We start from the raw sequence: 17,485 nt of genomic DNA on the forward strand, positions 1-17,485 counted from the left end.
TATTCTAATGGTTAGGTTATGGTCGATAGTAGTTAGATGCTGAGTGTCCTTAATGGTTTATAAACATAATTGTTTATAAATGGAATGAATTCCCTCTCTTTCTCTCCTGATCATGTTAGGTATATGTCTTCTTGGGTGTTTACTTAGAGTAGGATTCTGTGGGTATATGTATATTAGTCTGAATATAAGAGTATGCCTGAATATATAGTTAAAAACAATGCAGAATTATAAAAATAAAGTAAACACTAAAGAGATCCAGAGCCCTGCATCAGGGAAGAACATTAGAGATCTGTGAAGAATAGCCATGTATTAGCCTAAATAAGTCTCTAAATGTTGATATGTAGGAATCAAAAGGTTAGTGCCTTTATTAGACATGTGTCCTTGATAAAAATGCAGGGGTGAAATTCACACTCACTTGTGAATTTGAAGCTTGTAGCTATAGGTGCTACTGCATTTAAAGTAGTGGGCTTTAGATCTTTGATTATGGTCCATAAATAGCTCTCCTTTTGTCTTTATAGTAATCTTTAGACCATATGTGTGTATGGAAGCATTTGGATACATATATAAAAGTGTTTATATGTGATTTGTAAGGGACGCATGGTGGCTAATAAAATATATATGAGAGAAATACATGTTCTATGATTTGGCAATCCCTGGGTTCTTTAAATGTTTGATTTCTATATTCTCACCCTTAACTGCCAATTATGTTTTGTGAATGACAAACACTTAGAATGGCCTTTGAAAACCAGGTGTTGCTAGATCCACTTAGGAAGATGCTTTTCTCAAGGCTTTGACCCCAGACTTAAAGACGACATCATTACAAAAAGAACCAGAGGACATTTTAGAAAGCGAAGGTAGCTTAGATCTTATGAAGTAGAAGGCTGGCGAGCATGGTGAAGGGAAATCTACCTTTTAGCAGCAGGTGTAAATGCAGAGTGATGCTCTGAGCAGGGGTAAGACACATGGAGAGAGCTGGGGCAGGTCAGCGTTGTGATCATCTTCACAGAGTGGGGGGCTCAGGGCTGCCTATCACCGTCCTCCCTGTGGGGTCACTCAGGAAGGTCAAACTTCCTGTCTGCAGTTCTGCTTTAAGTTCCTGGTTCAGTATGTTTTTTCTAATACAAATCATGCTGCCACACCATCACCAGAAGTTACAAATAACATTTACTTATTTGCCGGATGTATTTTTAAAAATGAAAATATAAAACAGTTGTATTTCCAGGTACCGATAGCTTTCTGGAATTAAGCCATTATTAGCTCTGCATTTGGGATGACAGCACCAGTATAATTTATTTCAAGATCAGTTGTCTTGTTTTTCTAACATTCACAAAGTATTGGGCCCAACAAATTCCCCAGCCTTCCTGATTTGCACGTTGTCCCACACAAGCATGCATGCATGCGCACACCACACCTACCCACTCCCAGCCATGTGCACTTTGTTTCCGTGCCCATGTATTGTCAGTGACATCATACAAGGTTCTACTGGTAATCAAGGGTATTCACAGTTCTACCGTGACTTAGATGTGTAGGAGAACCAAGAACATCCATTGCAGCAGCAACTTCCAAGTGAGTTGGACTGATTTCAGTTTTTTTTTTCTCTCTGAGCTATTTTTCTTATTTATTTAATAAGTATGAATTAAAGCCTACCCCATGTAGGGAACTGGGTCTTAGATAATGTGTGTTGGGACGGGGGGGGAAGCAAAGTGCTCTGTCCTTGAGTTAAAGTCTAATTGAAGATTTAGCCGTCCTTTCCAGCCCTTGCACTGCCACATCCTGTCCCCAGACAATAATGTCGTTGTTCCCAGAAGACACGTTGTCTTGTCTGTACCTCCTTCCTTAGGCTGTTCTACCTCTCATAGAACCTGCTGGAAGGTGTCATCTATCCTTCACTGTTAGCTTCTTTAGGGGAGTCCTGGCCTCTGTGTCTCCAGGTTGCCTATTTATCCTCTAAGCTTTAGCTGGGATTGCCTTATTTTACAGCTTCTGCATGTTTGTTTGTTTTTTTCTACCCTGCTAGATTGCACATTCTTTGAAGGATTTATTACAGGGATTTATTTTGGTTTGTGCCTAGGATAGTGTAGCATCTTGTACAATGTTGAATGGATGAAAGTTTATTTTATTTTTTAAAAAGATTTTATTTATTTGAGAGAGAGAGAGTATGAGAGAGAAAGTATGAGTTGGAGGGAGGAGCAGAGGGAGAGGGAGAAACAGACTCCTCACTGAGCAGGGAGCCTGACGTGGGCTCCATCCCAGGACCCTGGGATCAGAACCTGAGCTGAAGGCAGATGCTTCACTGACTGAGCCACCCAGGTGCCCCTGAATGAAAGTTTAGATGAGAAGCTATCCATACAAGAAGGGCTGGGATGTCATGCCTTCTTGGAAGTAGCTGTTTCTAATTTCCTGTTCCAAAGTGCCCTTGTTCCCTGGTGATGAACAAGAATGGCAGAAATCACATGTCAGTATAATACTTACATAGTTAAGCCATTTGCTTTCCTCCAGTATAGTATCTGCATAGTTGCATGATTAAATTTAAATTCTACTTACGAGCCTTACCTATAATGGATTTTATAACTTCTTTGAAGGATGTCACCTCTGCATTTTAGTTCATGGAATCTTTTCAATAAAGATATTTGTCACCTCTCATTGGCTTGGCCCCTTTGATAGTTCAAGCTCTTAGCTCAAGACTGTTGATGACGATTATGGTTGTATGGTCACTACTGGTTCTCCCACTTGCCAACAGAAAAGGGGTGACATGAAGTTAGAAGTCATAAACTGAGGAAGTGATAGGCATTTAGTGTTTCATGTTCATGTTCTACAGTGTCTCTCGGAGTTCGTATGGCTAAGGGTCCCAGTCGTGCAGTGGGCTGACTTCTTTCCTGTGCTGGTCTCATGGTGTCATTCTGTCACAGTCATGAATGGCTGATGTTCTCTCTGAGGCCCAGGGCCTCCTATGGCTTTGCTGAGGAAGTTGCTTCCTTCCTCTGTACCTTTTTTTTTTTTTTTTTAAATCTTTCAGACATCTGATGCCTATCTCTGGGTGCTAGGAAACACCTAGTCTTGTCATAAATGTCTACTTCTTTGGATCAGAATGTTGTGATAGCAGGGGCATAGGCATATTCTGTTAGGAGATATTACTAAAGATAATCACTATTTTAAACTCAGTACTTTGTGGGTGGGGGAGCTACACCTGAAACAAGCAATGAAAAGCAGACTTAGGCCCTTGGGTTTGGTGGATTGAAACATTTGTCTAACCTTTGGGTGGGCATTCTGCTTTTCTGTTATTCATTCATTCAAAAAAAGTTTGGGTGCTTACTGTCTGCCAGGCATTAAGTGAGCAAGACAGAACCCAGTTTCTACTGACAGGGAGCTTACAGTTTTGTGCTAGATATAGTCTGTAAATGGATAAATAAACAAACATACAAGATAATTCCAGATAATAACACCATGCATTGAGAAATGGAATAGGGTAATATATTAGAGAGCAACTCAGGGAAGGAAGAAGGTACTTTTGATTAGAAAGTTGAGATATGGGGTTCTTTGAAGAACTTGGAAGACCAGGAGGAACAGCGTTTCAGGCAATGGAAAAGTCATGCAAAGGCTGACCGTGGTGGGCTCAGAGGGCAGGAAGGTCTGTGTAGGTGGACATGGGAAATGATCCAGAAAGACAGGCAGGGAATGGATTAATTCAAGGACCCGGTAAGGAGCTTGGGTTTTGCTCTGATTGCAGTAGAGTGCTCTTGAAGGATGTGAAGCAAGAGCAGGGCGTTATCTAATTCATATGCTTTTTAAAAGTCAGTTTTCTTACTGTGTGAAGAATGGATCATAAGGGGCAATGGTAGAAACAGGGACATCATTCGGGAAGCTGCTGCTATAGCCCAGGAGAGAGCCTTCTTTCTTCAAGACTCAGATCTGAGGCCAGCATCTCTGTTAGCCTTCTTCCAGCCTACCCACGCTGAGCCTAAGGCCCCCATACTCCTCATCCCCTTTGTGACAATTTTCTGTTTACACATCTGTGTCTTCATCGGACTTTGAGCTCTTAAAGTTTAGCGCCATGTTTTATTTACCTTTGTGTCCTCATTGTCTTACACAGTGTCTGTTACTTTGTGAGTTTGATTTGGTGATGAATGAATGAATGGGTTATTGACTTCTTCAGGAAGTGTGATCCATTATTATCCTTGCCCTAGTACCTACTTGATTGAATTATTTTAAGCAGTCCTTTACTGAGTGCACATTGTGTATTTGGCATTGCTGTAATGAAGTTAGTCCTTTATGTTCCTTACCACAGCTCTGGTGAGGTAGGCGGCATTATTATGCAAAGCGGAGGTTCTGAGAGGCCAGATGCCTTAGATACCTTGCCCAAGGTCCCAGTACCCACTAGGCGGTGGTGAATACAGGAACAGAAGCTGGATGTGCATTGTCTCAGGGCACCTTAACCATGCTCCTTAACCACTGTGCACTCTTGGGAGGCCAAAGCATGCTTCTGTCGTGGTCGATTCCCCCTATTTCTCTACCTACGCAACTTTAATTTATGCCACTCTTCTCCACTGGTGAACTAGTCTTGCATGAAGTTCTTCTTAAAGCTTTAAAACGATTCTGTAAAGGACATATCTTCCATGTGGAAGAAATTGATTCTTCAAGACATGACTCACTGAAAGCTTCTTCAGCCATTATAGTCGACTATGAGCTCCATATTTTTAGTTGGTGGTCTCCCTCAGCCCTACCAAGTCGGCCATATTGCTGACATTCTAAGTGATATGTGTCTTAAGGGACTAATTGTTTTTTCTGCTCCCCACTGGGTATTACTTAGAATCCTCAGAGAATGATGTTTTCCTAAAAGAGATGCATTAGGAATATCTGAATTGTGCTTTAAAGTGCAATAAAATGACTTTTAATGATTAAATTACAGTTATGTGAGTATGTATTCAAGGTAACACTTTTAGGAATATCTCAAAAAGCAACATGACCAGGCATCATGTAGAAGAATCATCTTCTCATCAGTTACGGTGACTGAAGTGCAGTAGTGTCCACCCACCTTTGGTCTGATTCCCTATTCCCTTGGCCAACAACATGCCTTTAAATGTGAGGAGGCTCTCAGCCACCTGGGCCCGCTGAGCTTGGGCCGTGTATGTTTGGCTGTCTTAGGCCTTAGTCCACTGTGCTTACACTGCAACACTGACTAGCATAATACTTTCCTTTTAATGTGAAACAAGGTGGGATCTGGTGTGGGCATGGGGCCTGGCGGCAGCTGGTGGTAGCTGTGAGTGTGAGGGAAAGTGAGGCTTGAGAGAGGCCCAGTGACCATTACCAGGAAGAGTGACCACAGGTGCGTCACTGTGGGAGGGTGGTGGGCTGTAGAGGGTAGGTAAGCGAGGTCTCATGCTTTATGATCACCAGAGTCTTACTCACCTGTAGGCATCTCATGTCTGAGGAACAGAAATCACCGCATTCAAAGACAGACTGTTGATAGTACTGTTCTTTTACTTTCGTGGTGCTGTTGTTTAATTTCTGAAGTTTCCAGAAAGTTCTGTCCGATCTTCTTCCTGTGAGAGAGTTTGAGCAGGATAGCTAAGTCAATGTGCTGCTGCTGTGCACATCTGTAACCTGGAAATCTCTTCAGAGGAGGTCATTGGTTACAGTCCTTATGAGAAAATAGTACAAATGATGTGTAATTGCCCATCCATTCAGCTCTGGCAGCTGCCTTATGAAGAAGAGCAGAATTCGGGTTCAGCCTGTGCTGGCTTTGAAGACTAAGGCTCAGGAAGACCCTATGGAAAGCTGGTGGTCAGTATGTCATGCTGTTGTTAGCCTGTGAGCAGTGTCCTTAGATCAGCTTCATGAAGGGTTCTGGACTTGTCAGTAGGAATTCCCTTTTTAACTGAAGATGCTTGGGCTTTATTATGCTTTTAGAAAAATGAAGAGGGGCAGTGTTCCAAGAAAAATTAATTTCTTGAGTTCCAAAAACTTGCCTTTGTAATTTCCTCCTATCTGGACTAGAAGATGCATAGTTAATATCTAATTGTGATAAGAAGAATCCATCTACATAATGCCTCGCTTTATCCTTCCCCAAGACTGCTCTGTTTCTGGCCTGTCTTTGGGTCTCTGCCCAGAGGAAGTCTGGATTTCTTTCTTTCATTCTTTTCCAAAGCATTATCTTTCTCTGTTTGGTTTTAGTCTTCACCTACGCACATATATGTATGTGCATATGTAATACAGACATACAGAGACATGTACATATGTATGTGTGTACACAGACATACACATGTCTTTCCTCTTCACTAGTTGCCTGGGGACCCTTCTTGGCCCTTTTCACCTTTTGCAATGGACTGTAGGCAAAATCATCAGAATAGGAATCTAGCTTTAAATGGCATATTCGTCCTACAGGGCCAGTCCAGGAGAGGGGCATGTCAGGTGTGCAATTTGATATAGTGGATACTCTGATGGTGGATTTGATGTTTAATCATTGATGGGAACCCAGGGCTTCACACTGAGAATGGGTGTATATTGTACTGTGCAGTTTAAAGTAACAACAGTATCTTACAAATATTATCAGCTGAGAAAGTGTTTTGATTCTATTTTTTCATTTTAATATGTACAGAAATACTCCAGGAATAAAATTGTATGTCCCTTTTTCCCATGTAACACCTTCAGATCTTTTTCTAGGGCTTTGTTTATTTGGATAAAGGCTCACTTTTTGACTATTTAAAAAATGTTAGTGATAGCAGTCTTTGAAAGACAAATATCATTGAAGAGTCCATATTGTGAAGCCTGTTTAGGGAAGAAGAAAACTTAGGTACCAGGAGATTTTGGAAACTCTCAGAGCTAAAGTCAGTGTCCCAGGAAGGTGAAATCTGACAAGGTGGTTTTAGGTGGGGAGGAGGTGAGGGGAGAGGGGAGAGGGTTAAGAAGAATAGTAAGTGTTTGGAACACTCATCAAGTGAGCGATGGGAGAGGAAAATGACTTTGGGTGAGCATCGCTGAGGAGCTGCCTGAGGATAGAGGTAATTGGAAGTGCCAACCAGCCTAGTTATGCCTACTTATGTGCTTCCCTCCTGCATTGTTTGTGGTTTGGTAACAGGAATGGGTTGTGGTGTGGTGGATCATCAGGGAGAATGACAGTCTGTCCCAGGATTTGGTAGGACTTGGTACAAGTCAGGGAAAGAAGGAAGATGTTGAGCCAGTTACCAATATGGAGGAAGGTTCTGGAGGTCGGTAGGTCATGGTAAACATGGAAAAACTTCTAAAGAGGAGTTGGCTCATCTTGTGACCTTGGAGAATGAGCTAAGTGGAAAGGTTATCTGGGGAAATCCAAGTTTCAGGTCAGGCAGGAGGTAGGAGTGTCCTATGGAAAGATTGAAGGTAGTTGGGAGCTCTTGGCCTCTCCTTTCAACCATTCCTCACATGATGGCTGGAGGTTCCATCTGATGCTGCCTTGAGAAGACACAGTCCTCTAGCCATGTGTGACCAGGGCAGTAGGGGTCTTCTGGTACTCTGTTCATGCATCCCAAGGTTGTATTAACTTTTTGTCATCCCGTCACATTGTGTCTCGCAGTCCAGGAAAAGCTCTGCTCTTAGGGCAGGCTTCCGCCATCCTGTCTTAAATTTGACTGAGACAAGGATGTGCTTTCTTTCTTATTCAGTTCCATTATGTCACTTGCACTCCCTTTTCCCATCCTTGAGGGTAATTTTATAGTTCTGATGCTTCACCCAGTGTGTTGGCTGTTCCTCACAACTTTGTCTCATCTTGCAGCTTAGAAAGGTTGTTTCTAATTCTTTAAAGACTTTCATGAACATGCTGGGCATAACTAGGACTATAATCCTTGAGCCTGCCTCTGCATGTCTTTCTCCAAGCCGACCATGAGTCATCTCAACAACCACTTTCGGATAGGCCTTTTAAGTAGCTCTAAATCACATTAGAGATAAGGTGTATATCTTGCTGAGGTCAGGATGTGCAATGGACAGGTGAGCTGTCTTCTAATCCAGTGCTGTGGTAACCCCAGGAGACAGGTTTTTAGTGAACCTCTTCTGCTTTCTGGTTGTCACTGTGGAGCTCTGGCATGAAAAGCTCATTGTCCACGGGTTGCTGAAGGTGACTTAGTGTTTTCCGTGGACTGCAAGCAAGTCATCACCAGTAAAGGCTCCAAAAAACTAGTTGACATTTAAATCTTACCAGTAGTAGTACTTTTCTCAGAATAAGGTGAATGGAGTCAGCGAATGTCCAGTGATCATCTAGTAAAGGCATTAGCTTCTAATAACTTCAGGACTCTCACGTGGTGGAGGAATGCCGGAGAGCAAAGCTGAGGTTAGTAGTGAGTGGAGTTACGGGGAAACAGGCTTCACATAATATAACTTTGGAGCCCTGCTCTGTCAAATAAAGGACAAAACAGGACAAAAAAGGGGAAAAAAAAATGCCCTTTTGGCCTATTGGTCTCCACAGTTCTTGCAATATTGTGCAGTATAACTCATCCAGGAACAGAACCTTGAATTCGTTTAAAGTACAAGTCTCTCTCCTCTGTCTTCTTACCTCTCCGGGGCCACAAAGTCCTCTGAAGCATGTTTGTTTTGCTCCTTCTATTTGGAGATCATTCTTCTTGATAGGGAAGATTAAATCAGAATGGCGTTGGGTAATTTTCCTTTCTGACTGTCAGCAGTAAAAATTATGCCCATTGTTTTCAAACTGTGGCGTGGATTAGGCATCACCTGGGGGAGCTTGTTAAAAGGGCAGGTGCCCAGGCTCTACCCCTGAACCAGAAGGTGGGAGGTGGGGCCTGCTCAAATCACAGCGGCAGGCCCAAGGCCCCTGACTGCAGGTCAGCCTGCTTAGCCCAAGCTGATGTGATCCAGCCTCGGGCACCTCAGGGATGGTGTGTGGAGGCAGCTACGGGCCCAAGGCTGCTTGCTGGCTTTCCTGGGCTCCTCCCCTCTGTCCATTTCAGCTGCTGTTTGTCCTATACACCCTTCTCTGTTTGCCCAGTTCTAGACTGGACTTGTGCCCTGTTTCTGTTATGATGCTGTCGGACAGAGATTTTAAAAATGCATATCTGATTATGTCACCTCATACTTAAAACACCTCAGTGACCTTCTGTTGCACTTAGGATAAAGCCCTGAATTTCTGGTGTGGCCTAGCAGGTTCTGCTTGCTCGGACTCCTCCCCCGTTCTCCTCTCAATGATTTTGAGCCTTTTGTCAGTAATCTACCCACACTGGCTCTCTCAACTCCTCCAAAAACGGTACTGCCTCTGTCCCAGGAACTTGATACACACTGTTCTCTTGGCCTAAAGCCCTTTTACGCTCACCTATTGATCTACTGGACTTTTGCTTGCCATTGAGTTCTTGACTCAGTTATCATGTCACATCATTGACCCCCCAGGCATGGTTGGGGTGGCCCACTGTGTGTTGTCATGGTGCCAAGGACTCTCCTTTCTAGTACTTATCACAGTTATGTGATGAATTGATTCATGTCAGTGTCCCCGGCCAGACTGTAAAGCCTGTGAGGGCAGGGATTCAGTCTGTCTTTATTTGCCATTAATATCTCTAGTGCCTAGCCCAATACCAGAGAAGGCCACTCAGTCCATATTTTTCAAATGAATGAATGAATGAATGGTTGGATACATGAATGAATGAATGGTTGGTTACGTGAATGAATGAATGACCAGGAGATAATTCTTAGCACCATGGATACCATGACCCATCTGACAACAGGAATCACCAGGCCTGGGGACCTTCTGTGATGCCCTAGCTGCTGTAGCTGCCTCCTGGATGTTGACATCAGTCTGAGTTGACCTGACTGACTATACCCACTTTAGGATGATGATTTGAACTGAAGTTCACTTTCCCTGGCCAGCCTCACATCCCAGTTATATCTCAAGTTCTGGTTCTGTGTGTAGCTCATATTTTTATGAGACAGTTAAGAGTCCCATTCATCCAGAAGTTGGTGATGTTTTGAAGGCACTTCTCATGACCTTGTCTTAATTCAACTTTCTGTTTTTTTTTCTTAACCTTTTGTTGTGGCATATGACCTCTCAGACTATACATATCACTTCTCATTCTCTTCCCTGCTATTGTCTCCTAAGAGTGACTAAGTCCCTCTTCTCCCATTGTTTGCTTTGTGACCTCACTCATCATCCCCAGTGTACCCTACGTAGGATCCAGTTTTATCCAAACAGTGTGCTGCTCTTTTCTCCTCAGATTTCAGCCACAGTTCTGTGAATCAGTTGGGTTGGTCTTCTGCCAAATGAATCTGGTAGCCATCTTGATCTGTTTGGGGAAGTCCCAGGTAGGGACAGAAGGGGGATTCAAGAACCCTGCTCTTAGGGTCTTCTCTGCTCTGTGAGGGAGGCTCTGTGAGGGCCACCTGTCACTGACCTTTCACAGCCAGCCCAAACCTGCTCAACACACCATCAGTAATTTCAGTGACAACTACCGTCTCCAGAAAGGACTGAGGGTAGGGTGCTTGCTTTCCTGAGTAGTTAGTATCATAGAGTTCAAAACTGAAAATCATCTTAGCGATAACCCATCTGTTCTCATCTCCTCTTCCAGGTGCAAATGGTGAGACTCAGAGAAGGTAAATCAGTGGTGCACGGCTGCATGGTTGGCGCCAGAGCAACCAGTCCAGGGCTCTTCCTATGCTGGAAGAGGAGCTTGTTTGTTCTAAGAACCATGTGTCCTACTAGTCAAGAGACCCAGAAGTGAGTGGGAGAGCTCATTCTGAAAATCCAGTCTAGCTAACAAGGTTATTAGAGAAGACAGAATTAAACATTTAGTATTTAGTGTAAATTGTTTTGAAATGGGAATTAATGTACATATGAACGTGAGTGTATTTGTACTGTGAATGATAGTAGTACAACAGACATAGTTTAGGGTAGGAAATTGTAAACCTGCCTCTCTCTGTTGAGATGACTGGCTATATTTGACCCTGGTAGCAATTGACAGGGCACAAGTCATAAACTATTAGACTCTACACAGTTCCTTTTAAGAACCCCAGTTTTCTTAAGAAATATTTGAGGTTTACACAGGCTGATGTGAGTGCTGATTAGGGTAAAAAAATGGGTGGAGGATAAGGGTGGGAACGTGGAGCTTTCTAACCGTACCCTGCTCCCCAAATAGAGAAGGTGCTGCCACAGGCACACGGAGCTTTGGCAGAAACCATGGGCTCCCATCGGGTCACATTACACAGAAACCTGCTGGAACCAGAAGCAGGAAGAAGCTTTTTGTGCGCTGGTTTGGGCTTTGCCCCTGCTAACTTGTTTTTTCCCATCTCTGCACGAAGTTCAACGCCATGTGCGCGGTGTGCCTTGTTATGAGTGATTCTTAGGAAAGCAGGCCCTTCTTCACACCTACACGTTTAACTGAAGTGTTTACAAAAGGAGGCCCGCTGAGAGCAACCATTGATTTTCCACATTACCTCTCGCTGGACTTTCATGCAGCTCTGTTCCCCCTTGGCTCCCCCCAGACTCAAACTCATTCAAACTGAAGAGAAGCCAGACGTCTGCATATTTTCTTAGAGCCAGTTCATTTTCCTAGGGTGGCTTTTTTCTAACGCTCTGCCTCCTTCCTCTCTTTTTTTTTGTCCCCACATGTTTGGAGTTCAATTATGCAGACATGGAATTTGCTTTCTAGTCATTTGAAAGTATGGATCCTCTAGAAGCCATGACTCTTTCAGTACCATTTTAGGAGATGAATGGCCACTCCTTCCTTTCCCCCATACCGGTGATCGAACTTCAGAAGCTGTGATCCGACTCAAAGAAGAGAGCTTGATCTTCTTATGTCCACAGCTTTAAATAAATGGTTGTCTCCATTTTTGCCTGGCGCTTAGACACCTTGAGACATGGGAACCACTTTTCCCAAGTTAGGATTTGGGAGCATTGCTGGGGTATGTCGTCCTCTATACTTTTTGTTTTGGGAGTTTCTGGAACAACCTCCAAGTAGCCCAAGCAGAAAAAACAGCCCTCTAGAAAGAGAAGAGAACTTAGGATATCTGCTCTGACATTGATGCCTTATGGTTCATTTCTATCGTTAGAGCATTTTTTTAAAAGACACAAGTACATACTCTGAACATTTCTGAATTAATTGTTTACATCTTTCCATTTTAACTTCCCCAATTGCTTGTATAAGCTTCTTCAAGGCAGGAAAGGTCTTTTGTGCCCTGCCCCTTAGACCATCCCACTGGCACATGGGCATACAGAAGCTGTTTATCGCAATAAAAATTGATAATTTTTTGGTTCATCAGAACACCATGCAAAAACGTCTCTCCCGCTGCCCCTCAAAAACCCTGTTAAGGTGGCAGTAATGACCATTTATACCGCACAGATGGAAAAGAGATGGCTAAGAAGAACCTTGCCCTTGACTTAGTGAGTTGGGAGAGAGACAGTGAAGTGTACGCTGACCTCTGGGCTTCTAGTGTCTTTTTAAAATATAAGCTATATGGAGGAGCAGCCCTGCACACTGTTGATGGTAGTGATGTCTCTGACAGACTCTGCCTCAGATAAAACCAACACTGAGGAATTCTTTTTTTTCCCCCCAAGTTTTTATTTAAATTCAAGTTGTTAGCATATCACACAGTATTGGTTTCAGGAGTTGAATTCAGTGATTCATCACTGACATACAACACCCAGTGCTCATTACAACAGGTGCCCTCCTTAATGCCCATCCCCCATCTAGCCCATCCCCCACCACATCCCTCTAGCAACTCTCAGTTTGTTCTCTACCTTTAAGAGTCTCTTACAGTTTGCCTCTCTGTCTGTTTTGAAGGGTTCTTTATGTTGAATGACTGGTTCCTTTTTATTCAATATGAACTCTTAGTAGCTAGAATTGGTCTGTTCTCACAAAGGAAACCACGGTTTCTTCTGGAAGGTGCAGTTATAGATTTGAGGTGTCTTCTAAGTAGCTTGACCTTATGTGCCTGGTGGTGGTTCTTGGCATGATTGCACGATTCAACCTGGTGCCCGTCTTCTCGCTGGTTTCATCTAGGCTCCAGGACCTCTTTTGCTCCTAGGTCCCTCTGCTGCTTTTTCTCCTCTCTCTCATTTAGTCATTTTGCTTTGTCACTTCCTGGCCATGAGTACGGCAGCCCTCATAGAGGGAAGACCTGATTTTCTCTCCGGTTTATCTTATAGGTCAAATTTGATCACAGGTTCCCTTTTAAAACCCCCATTTTAGGTGAGAGCAGAGAAGTTTGGGGGAAAAATAGGGTAGAGGCCTATTTAAATGTTCAAGTGCTGTTTAGGACTTCAGATTTCTCAGGCACTAAGGAGTATGTGCACATTAAAAAAAAAAAAAAGCAGCACTGAAGGTTTTGTTTTTAAATTGTACCATCTGTATAAAAACATATGCCGATCCTTTGAATTTCTATAATATGGTCATAAAAATATTGATACTGTTCCTGAGGATTCTCATGTGAAAGTAGTGAAAGATGGTTTTAAGAACACCATAAAATATTTAAAGCTCAACAGCAGTTTTCATTTCTTTCGAAAAATTTCTGAAAAAGGAAGTTTACTTATCCTCTGAAAGCTCATGGGTGCTTATGTGTTGTTGCTTATAGGTAGTTGCTTTTATCCTCTGAGACACAAGAATCAAGAATATTCTCATTTATGCTGGAGTGGAGGACACAGTACCTCCCTCTGTTCCTGCAGAGTCAGAGAGACAAGCAGTTTGCTCTAACTCTGGGCAGGATGGACTGAAGGAGAAGGTGCTGTCAGCCCCATGGGACCTGAAGTCAGGGTGCAGACCGTCTGTTGTGTGTGAATGGCTAATTAGTAGGTTTGTCTCAGAGCAAGGCCCTACACCCTTCCCTAGTAGCAACCTTAGGATTGAACAGTGATACCTGAAAACCTTATCTGTCACCTGCTCTGACTCACCCAAGTTCAGAGCGAATCCCAGAAGTCTCAAGTTTCTTCAGGAAGTTGAGTTCCAAAACTGCTGATGAGATCAGGTTAAGGTGACTTTTCTCTACTTGTAAGCATTAATAATTGTCCATAACAAAGCAAATATGCTATAATTGTATATTTAAGATAGGATTATGTTTTCTTGGTGATGGGGCATTTAGGAAGTCAAGTTATTTTAAATATAGCTCTTTTTCACTACGGGTTTGAAAAAAGTTAAGGTGTACGTATTAAAAAATACACTAAACTGCTTAGGATTTCTCGGTCTGGGAGAAACCAGGACTAAGAAAGAACGCGGTTAAAGGTAAATGATCATAACGGTTATTGACATGACCCACGTGGATATATTCTCCAAACAGTGGACTTCAGAACTTACATGAAGCTTTCTAAAAATTGTCCTCTGCTAGGATAAGAGATACAGGCTGGAAATACAAACGCAGAATAAAGGTTCGGGAAAGGTAGAGGTCTTAACAGTGGTGAACATGTATTGGGTTCTTCTCATGAGCTCACTCTTTACTACTTTATCTCGATTGATCTTCCCAACAAACTGAGGAGGAAGGTCTTCTTATTTATCCCCATTTTACAGACTAGGAAGCTTGAAGATTGGATAGATTATATGATTTGTCCAAGATCACACAGGACAGAAACAGTGGAGTTTGGATTGATAACATCATTCACAGCGTATTAGAGAAGGCCTTGGGCTATTAGAGACTGTTACTTTTTTTTTTTTTTTTTTTTTTTTTTAGAGATTACTGTGTCTTTTTAAAATTATTTTTTATGAGATCTAGTGAACCCCCATGTGGCAGTTCTGGCTCGGCAGTCTGTCCTCTGGGACTAAAAAACAAAAAGAGAGACCTCACTTGTTAAGGATAGTAAGAAGTGATTTTCACTAATCTTGGAGATCTTCAGGTAGGACCTCTGGTAAAAGCAAAACTGTCCTTTGATAGACTGTTCTGGTGTATATTCTGGAACTGAAGGTCAGGGACATGATATAAAAACTAAAATCTTACTGATACAACTTCTTTTATCACCTGAGGGGAAGTTAGAGGATGACTAATTACTACTTCATTATAAAATTTCATTATTCACTCAAACCACCCTGGGAGGTTCCTTGAATGTTTGCTTATCAAGCACTTACTATTTGTGTTGGGTCTGATCTTAGAAACCTTCAAGAATAACATGAGTCAACGAAGCCCTCCTGGATGGTTTAGAGTCAGATTTTTAATTTTTTTGAATGATAACGATGATTTGCCACTCCCTGTGTATTATTTAGTCCTTACGACAGCTCTGTGATAGTATCATACCCATTTACAGGTGAAGCGATTGAAGCCCAGCAACATTAAGAAACATAACCCTTGTCACACAGCAGGGCCTTGGCCACGTGAGCTCCTAAAGAAGAGCAGTAATAATTTTAATATAGCACTTGATAGTTACCGAATGCTTTTACTTACATTATCTCATTTACTTTTGTAACAAAAAGGTAGCTGTTGTTACAGTACTCATTTCACAGCTAGCAATAGTCATTTATATTTATGATGTACTTAATATGTACCAGGAATGCCAGGTGACTCGTCAGATAAGGCCGTGTTCATGGAATGCTCCCAGCAACCCTAAGAAGCATCATTATTCCCATTTTACAGATGAGCTGTTGAGGCCCTAAAGTTTCAGAGGCTTGCTCAGCACCGAGAGGAGCTTGTCTCCCCTCCAAAATTCAGAGAGTTCCCTACCACCACTGAAGCCATGCAGCTTATAAATCATAGAGCCAGGGTTCCAACTCCTATCCTTCTGCTAGGAAGCTCACTTGTTCCCCCTGGACTGGGCTGCCCGCCTGCTCCAGGAGAACTGAAAGGCTGCCCACATTAAGTTCCCCGATTCCTCAGTGATATGTTTTAAACATTAATACTTCTATTCATTCTTTACACTTCTTTGTATTTTTTCCCATTTTTAGGCAGGGAGTCCTGTGCTACTGCTAACAGCGAGTTACAGTAGAGGAACGGACATGCAGGTTAAACTGCTTGCTTCAGAAGGCAAGTTCAGAAGAACCTGGTCAGGTTAGATTAGAACTCAAATCCAGATCGGAATCCTGTGTGTGCAGCTCAGTTATCTATGGGATTCTTGTCCTTTTTGTCTATTGAAAACATGGCTTGAGAGAAGGCCTTGCCTTTATGAGATCGCCTTCGGGTGCTGTAAGGAATGCATCCTTTTCCATCTGAAGGTCATTTGTATTTACGTCTGAAATGTAATGAATTACATTAATGGTTAAAACAAGGAAGTATGTTAGTATCAGATATATCACAAGGACCACTCACTCTGATTTGAAAGGTTGCCAATCTATACAATCTCAGCCTTGAACATTTTAAAGCACAGAAGTTCATTACTTTAATGACCTAGTTCCCCTTAGATTTCTGAAGGAAAAGTTTATGTTAACCATTTACAGTACCATACTTTTTTTCAAGTTGCAAACTCCAGTAAATGTTCCCTAAAATTGAGCTGGATGAAATTTTCCTATGTATCTGTTGATACAGTAAACATCAGATAAATATCCAGATGTATTTCATTATTTTGACTCAGTATGTCCTATTTAGACAGCCTTTAAATAAATTGTTTCTGAATTGAACAAATAAACAAGAAATAGCTGAAACTAACTGGCTTTGATTGTATGGAAAAACCGAGAGGCTTTAAAAGAGGGACCATTTCAGAAATACCCATGTCTTGTTGTACTCATTTTTATTTTTAGAGATAAGCCTGCATTGACTATTAAACATATTGTTTTAAAAACTTAAGCTTTTCATTTTCAGAGGCTGATGGGTATTAGGAGAATAGTTTTAAGCCTGGTCCAAATGTATTAGTGCCAATTCAGATGTGTTCTAACTGTGGGACTATCCTTGTGTCACTGGGAGGAGTTTTGTTTTTGTTTTTTAAGATAAGAGTCAATACTTACTGGGTGCCTCCTTGTGCTAGTTCTCTCCATATGGTTTTCTCTTGTAAAGACATTTTTAAAAAATATATTTTATTTATTTCTTTGACAAACAGAGATCACAAGTAGGCAGAGAGGCAGGCAGAGAGAGAGGGAGGAAGCAGGCTCCCTGATGAGCAGAGAGCCCGATGAGGGGCTCGATCCCAGGACCCTGAGATCATGACCTGAGCCGAAGGCAGAGGCTTTAACCCACTGAGCCACCCAGGCTCCCCTGGTTTTCTCTTGTAATGCTTACAAACTGTGATTCGGATATAACCCGAGGAAACAAGGCTCAGAGTTGCTGAGTAGTTCACACAGCTAGAAAGTAGAAGTCTCAGAACTTGACCCCATTCTGCACATCACAAAGTCCTTGAATATTCTAATATACGATGCTGTCTTGTGAACAGCTTGGTGTATTAGAATTTTTAAAACTAGCAAAACATTTTGGAAGTAGCAAAAAAAAAAAAAAAAGTTAAGAGAAATTTGCTTATGAATCTGTTTGATTAGCCTTCCAGTAAGAACAAAATTAATTTGAAATACACATTGGAAATATATGACAAATTTACGTTTTTTTCCTCTGTAGACTGAAACTCTTTTGATAAATGTACTTGGCCTTGAACTTGTGCCTCCAGGAAACCCCATAGAGATACATC

General features: G+C 42.1%; 1 protein-coding gene across 9 annotated transcripts in view; it reads left to right on the forward strand.

The window, feature by feature from the left end:
• Positions 1-17,485, forward strand: part of RUNX2 (RUNX family transcription factor 2) — a 223,124-nt gene that overhangs the window by 67,948 nt on the left and 137,691 nt on the right. The gene's annotated exons all lie outside the window — the stretch shown is intronic.

This window comes from Mustela nivalis, assembly GCF_964662115.1.
Source record: "Mustela nivalis genome assembly, chromosome: 5".
NCBI classification, from domain to species: Eukaryota; Metazoa; Chordata; class Mammalia; order Carnivora; family Mustelidae; genus Mustela; species Mustela nivalis.